Here is a 7,653-nt window from a genome sequence, read left to right as displayed (position 1 = left end):
ACTTGGAATGGATTTTTATGGTATATTTATGTTCTTTCCCCATTTTTAATAATTTTTTTATAAAATATATTAAATGTACTCTTATTAATATTCTTTTAATAAGATATTTATTTGATATTATTGATGATAAATTTTGTAGAAATTAAAATTGATAATGTCATTTTATCTAGTAGCTGAAATTAATTGAGTTAATATTAAATATTATAAGAATTAGGTTACCTTACTTGACATTTTACTTTTATACTGTGAAACAAAAAAACAAAACACTTTCCAAAATCACTATATTCGAAAGTTTGTTATTTCAATGATCAACTTATTGTGCCATATTTACATATGGTATTTTAGAAAAATATATGTCATTACCATCACTGAGTGCATGAAGTTCGTAAACCTTTTAGATGTAATTCAATATTTTAAAAAAATTACACACATGTGTAAATGTCAGGTTCAAGGAAGCCTACGCCAGCTAATAGGTCACGTGACATGTCAATTAGGTCAAAATAAAGTATGTGCACTCAACTTCACCAAAATGTATAGACATTTTACTTAAATAAAATTATTTTAGGTTCTCCCATAGTGCATGCATGCTCTTGGCTTATAGGAATGTGCATGCAATCTTACTAACTTGAAATGGCATATTGAGAAAATTGCGTGAGAGGTGTTTTTGGGTGTTATTGAAATCAACTTTTTGTGGTTTAAATTAATAGGACTTTGAAATTTAATGGGCAAATCTATGCTAGTGGTGGTGAGAAGCCATATATGAGGAAAAATGTGGTTTTGGGACCATTATTGGAATGCTTTATTGAGAGAAAATCTTATTGTTTATTTATTTTTGGACAGTGATTTGACATGCAATGCACTATTTAGATTAGATATGCAATGCACTATTTCGAAGTTCCTTTACTCCCTTACGCTTGGTATATCATGAGAGAGATGTCAACATTATATAGTTCTAACAACATCAATTATGTTAGAGACATTTTGGACAAGTTTTTGTAGAAAATAGTGAATATCATATTTTTTTTTTCTCTTCTTTGGCTTTCAATGACACGAGGGAAAGAATATTTAGATGCCTGATGTATTTGATCTATCCATTACAACTTTCGATGGATGGGTCTCATTGCCTACAACATGCTCAAGGATAAAATGTGGCAAATTAGTCCTGAGCATTTACTTTTAGGGCTCATGGGCAATCACATAGCCATAAATAATCATAAGGGGCCTACAAATGGAAAATTTAGCTTGCAAGTGAGATATGAGAATTATTCCATTTATCAGTGGACTATACATGGGTCTTGACTCTAGATTTATGATTTGGTGATGTAAATCCACATGCTTAGGCTCAAATGATTGCTTCTAGGGTTCATAAGACAAACACATGGCCTAATACTATCACAAATGCCTTATAAAGTGGATTGTTGGCCTATAAGTTCAAGTTGAGAATAATTTTGATGTTTGACATAACATTGATGGGTCACATAGTTTAGGTCATGGTTTATGTATGAATTATAGAGCTTTAGATCATAGGAGGTAATGTATTTGGTGATCCAATATGTTCTATATATATATAAATTGGAGATAGCTTCTTCTAGGACTCAAAATTCATACTTAGGGCCCCAACCATCCATACAGTTGATGTGAAGATGTAAATTATTACCTATGGTTAGAAGTTTGACATTTTGTATGGAAAGGATGTGTCTTGTGATCTAGGCCATGTTTCAAGACCAAGAATTAGCGACATAGGCCCTATGCATTATAGAGATATAATGCCTTATAAATGCTTACATGCATAATTTTGACATTTAGTGTAGAATGGATGGGTCTCATGTTCCCATGGGTATTTTTTCTGCCCAAAACCAAGGACTTAGGCCTAATAATTATTTATATATCTCATTGCTAATGGAGAAAACCCTCCTCTAGATAAGGGATCCCTCCCATGAGTTTACCAACAACTTGAGGGAGACAAAAGTTCAAACTGCAATATGGCTTCCCACTATATTTGACAAATAAAGATTCTATAAGCTACAAAAGAAGGTTAAGAGTATGGTGTGCACCTTTTTTCAAATGGTTCCCCTTGCTTGGAATTAACAAGTGTAGCTCTGACTCTTGTGGCTTATTACTTACACATAGACAAACAAGCAGCCTTTTCCCAAATCCTACTAATATACTAGATCATTAGTGAAACCAAATCTAAACTATTCATTCAACATAGATTAATAATAATATAAAGCATGCATGTATAATCAACAAGAATTTCAAAGAGGGAAATAATATAAATCCTTTTCATTAAGTAGAATAAATAACAATACAATGTATGAATCAAGTTACCTTGACTCGGTCATAGTTCTCCCTTACTCCTTATCCTATGTTGGTATTATGGCTAATGTGTTGTCCTTGATGGAAACATGCATGTCAAATATCTCCTTGATGTCAACCTAGTTATAATATGATGCTTTGGAACTAATGTAGATATCAGGAATATTTGTACAAGTATTTCATAAATGAGAAAGTGTATTGGTAGCCTTGTTACAAGTTTCACTTGAGAAAATATGAAAATGTGAAGTTTGAAAAGTATACGCGAACCCTATTAAGAATAATCACGTACATACATAGGTTTTGTGAACAAAAGTCGTGTACGGAAATCCTACCCATGGAAAATAAAAAACCAGGAGCCTTTACCATGGGAATCACCCATAATATTGTGACAACAACATCTATTTGATCCTGTCAATAATTACCAACAAAATTACCAACGGATTTTCCTGTGGTATTGGCAAGGCAAATAGCTATATAAGGAGAAGAAGATCAAGAAATTAGAAGGTGCAATGTAATGGATTTTTCACGTGTGATCTAATCTGTAACAAGTGTTCACCAGGGAGAAATGAGAAGGCTCAGATCTAATAGATATGAAAGTGTTTTGAGAAATAATGGATGTGCTTAATTGATTTGTTTATGTTTAAGTATTTAATAATGCAAGATCTGTGGTTATATTGGAGCTATGATCTGAATGAGCTCTGTGATTTTGACATTATGCAGTGATATGTGTTTTACATGGGTTGTGTTTGTAGAGATGATTTAATTCAATGAGTCGAGAACTGTATGCGAATTATTTTTCTTGAATACTGCGTACATATGCATATCTTCTTCATAATAGTCGCACATACTATTTGAAGTAATGCAAGTTGATTAAACTAATTGGTTGTTCCTGGTTCTGATAGATTGACATCATTGTGATGTATGAAAGGGTTTAGACAATAACTTTTTTTTTGGTTGATGATTATATTGAGGGTTGATGAGAATTTGTTGGCTTGGCATTTGGAATCTTGATAAACTTGTTAAAGAGAGGGATTGAATGGTTGTAGCATCTTGATGAACTTATTGCAATATGTATTCACAGGTTGAGTTTGATGTGGAGAGAGTTTAATAGAGAATATGTTTTAGCATTCAGTGATTTAAGATCTGTATGCAGGTTTTATGCATAGGAAGCATGTATATACATAGATCCATTTTATGACAGTCACATATATATATTATGAGTTGAATTTTATTAGGGTTTGCAATGTTTCTTGGCTTTTAAAGTTGATTAATCCTGCATTATTTGTTGTTGGTTGTCAAGGATTTCTTGATTAGGATGGTTGATATTTGACAATGTTGATTGATGGTTGGTTATTGAGTGGATTGGTTTGGTATGTTGGTTTGATCAGTGACAGTGTTACAAAAGTGTGATTAGGTATATCTGTGATCTGGTTGCAGTGATTCAATATTAGTATTCAATGATTCAATATTGGTCTTTCGTGAATCAATATTGGTATTCAGTGGTTGGTTCAATATTCAGTGATTCGGTGGTTCAATATTCCATGAGTCATTCAATGTTCAATTTTTTAGTGATCAATATTTGGTATCTTAGTATTTGGTTTGAGCTTATTATTGGGTGTGGGTCTAGTGTGAAAATTTGATGAAAGGTGGCCTACATGCTTTGATGTGTATTTGAGTAAGGTAGATCCAGTATGAAATAATATGAAACATGGTCCACAAAGGGTGTTGAGGTTTGGAGACTTCAGTGAGGGAGTTAGAGGTTCCTTCCATAGTAGCTGGTAAAATTTTTGAGGGAGTAGGAGCTTCCTTCGAGTAGGAGCCAGTAAACTAGATCAAGGGGTTGTAGCTCCCTTCTAGTGGGTGTTGGAGAATGAGTTGAGGTTGTATCCTCCTATAGATAGGAGCCTACGTGCTGGTAAGAGTCTATGCCAGTACAAGATGTAATGAATTTTTCTTTATAATAAGAATAAGAAGACAAAGAAGATAACAACAGTGGCTTTATCCCACATTGGGTTTTGACCTAAAATCCCGGTGTCCTTATGTGTTGATGTGTTGATTATGTGTGATGGTTTATTTTCTCTTACTTCTCATGGTTAATGGCTAATAAAATAATGATGCACTAGTTAAGTTAAATCATTGATGGAATTTGTGAAAAAATAGTAATTTGGATATATGCAGATCTAATTAATTAAAAATGCGTACACACGTGGGTTGTCTGAATAAAAATAATGTACAAAATTATAAATTTGAAGTTGAAGATAAAATGACATAAAAATACTAATTCACCACCCCCCAGAATCTCAATATTTTTCCTAACATCCTCATCCTTCCTTGAGCCTCATAACAATATAACCAGTGATAGAAATCTCAACATCATAAGTTTACTTCAAAGTTATGTCCCTTTCTCCTTGGTATGGTCTTCATTGTATATATGAGGGATAATCTAAAGGGGATGAGGTGATGAGCTTGAATGCTTAAGTAAGTTGGGCGAAGTTTGAGTTTGAAGGCTAATTCATGTTGATACATATGAGGTTTAAATCCTGTACCAAGTAGATTATCCTTAGGATTATAAAATTCGAGGGCTAGAAGGGTGTTCGCGGTTTGGAAGTAGTGCAACCAACAACCATTGTGTGCTACAATTGATGCAAATAGTGACTAGACACACTTTTATATGAAATATGGGCGTGGCCATACTAAAAACCAATTTGACAAGGGAAAAATATGTAGTGTCTCAACATATAATATCAAGGGATCCTGAGGAACTCATGAGGGTGATTTTTAAGGCTATAATAGATGTATCTTAATATGTGAAGTCAAAAGAGTATATGATGGAAAAAACACATTATGAATCAAGTAATAAGAAGTAGCGCAAAGAAGGAGTTGAGTCGAAAACCAAAGACCACTAAAACCAATCATGAATCAATATAATATATCATCCCAAGGTAGGAAAACCCATACTCGAGGGAATAGTAAAGCATGGCTGCCAACAATATACTACACATACATGTAATGAAATTCAAGATCATGGCCACAAAGGAATACATGAGGGGTCCTTGTGTAACTTAATAGATCTTCACCACCAACAAATACAATATGGATTGATGAGACACCATATATCAGTAATATGGCTTGTATGCATGAGAATGCTTCTGTAGTCTTCATAATACAACTCCATCACGATTTGGGGCAGTATAAGACATAAGTTATGTGCTCTTGTGATGCCCTGAGGTCTTTGTTTCAACCCAATGGTATGATACCAATCCATATTAATACATGTGTTGAATTCAAATATGGGAGGATCCATGTGATTACCAGCTAATGAATTAAACCATTAACACATGCAAGGAAATACATCGATGAGAAAGATGAACCCCAGGGTACCAAGTAGAAATTAGCGATTTCAAATGGATGAGATGTTGTCAAACACTTGTAGAATCGACTGAACAAGAGCCAATGATGCAAGCTTGCATTCAATCGTTAGGAAGTCTGCCACTGAGGTTTTCAAGTCCCAAGTTGTTATTTGGTTTCTAGACACACTTCCTAAATAAGGAGATGACATCGATAGGAAGAGGTCTATCGAAGGAAGGAATTCGTGTATCCTCCATGAATTGACATGAAACATGTATTCAAAGATCGTTTGATGTAGTAGAGTTGTAAAGTCATACAAATATAGGGATGACCAACATGGAAGGTCAATAAGACAAGAAAATGGATAACTCAAGTTTAAATTCCCTTGAACATATAATACAACATATGAATGACATAATGCAACAATGTAGGAGGCGAAAAAGCACTCTCCATAGTGACAAGAATAATAACCAATGGTAGGGGTAAAAATATGCATGATGTGGTTCCTAAAAAAGCTATAACCCAACTGTAAGGCATCAACACAAATAGGTGCTATGTTCAGACATAACATGGTTGACTTTTTTTTGTGAAATGAAACAAATGTATATGATTTCCCTCAATTATTGTTGTAAGTATCCTTCATGGTTTTATGAGCATGAACAAGAGTTGGAAAGTAAGCTCAGTAATGGTATTTTTCATTTAATTTTAAAGATCTTGAAAAAGAGATAAAAGTATACTCAATAGTGTCTTTTTCATAATTATTTACAAGAATGAAAAAGAGATAAAAGAAGGTTTGTTGTAAATAAACAAGTGGCATTAAAGGAAGATTTTGTCTCAAATTAATGAGACCAACCTATGTAAGAGGAGATGGAAACTAGTAATGGAAAGGCAAGGTCACTCATAACAATGGTTCTCTCTAAGGGGTATAATGGAGGCAAGATGATGCATATGGAAAAATCCAAGGATGGCTATAAAGTCGGCAAGTAAATGATGAATTAGTAGTAGGTGCCAAAACATGAGTTATAATATGCCCATGTGATCCAAAATAATATACAAATACAAGAGGACCCACAAGGACATGGCCAAAATGATAGAAAAGAGAGACATGCAGTTCAATTCCAAGTCATGGTAGGTCTATAGAGGTTCTTGATCCTATGGAAAAATTACAAGATGAAAACCAATAGATACAATGGGTGCTAATATATGGTGCACGTGAGGCTAGGAACTACCATTAATTTATGATGTGCAAATAAGAATGGGTAATATCAGAAATTAATAGGATTAAAGCAAAGGAAAAATTTAGCAGGTGAAGGTTAATAATGCATACGATAGGGGAAAACCTATTGCTATATTCCCATGAAGAAAAAATACCTCAAGGTTCAATAAAGACAATTTTTTTGCAAGTATGGTTGTTAATCATGCTAGCTCTTCCTTGATTTTGTATAGCTTTATGCTGGAATTTGGTTCTGATCTTCGGTGGTTCAAGACATTACATTCCTAGTGAATCATGAAATGTAAATGTGTCTGGATATTGGGGGAATTTTGGAATTTTTTTATTTATAAAGAGATTGAAATTTTTGTATCATGGGAAAATTGCTTGAAGGTTTGGATTGAGCCTTTGTGCTTAATCTCATATTTGAAAACCTTTGATATCTATGAAAATGTAAATGGTTCTGACCATGTATCCATTTGTTTTAATATGAATACTATATGTTATGTTTAAAAAAAAGGTGCAGTTTACCCTTGAATCAAAGTTATTTATATACAATTCATATTGTTTTTGTCAAAAACAAGTTTCTAAAATAGATGCATTATCATCATTATTCCTATAATAAAATTATATCAATATAATATAATTGATGCATCATATAAATTATTTAAGGATAAAAAATACTATTAAATCAATAATAAATTACCATTATTGCTCATCATTAAAAATATTGTTTTTGAATATTCTTCATCAACATTTCATATTTTGAAGAGAACCCA

The sequence above is a fragment of the Pinus tabuliformis genome, chromosome 5_1 (assembly GCF_031772625.1).
Source record: "Pinus tabuliformis cultivar Carrire ecotype Pingquan chromosome 5_1, CPIR1, whole genome shotgun sequence".
Lineage (NCBI taxonomy): Eukaryota > Viridiplantae > Streptophyta > Pinopsida > Pinales > Pinaceae > Pinus > Pinus tabuliformis.
This window is presented reverse-complemented; position numbering follows the sequence as displayed.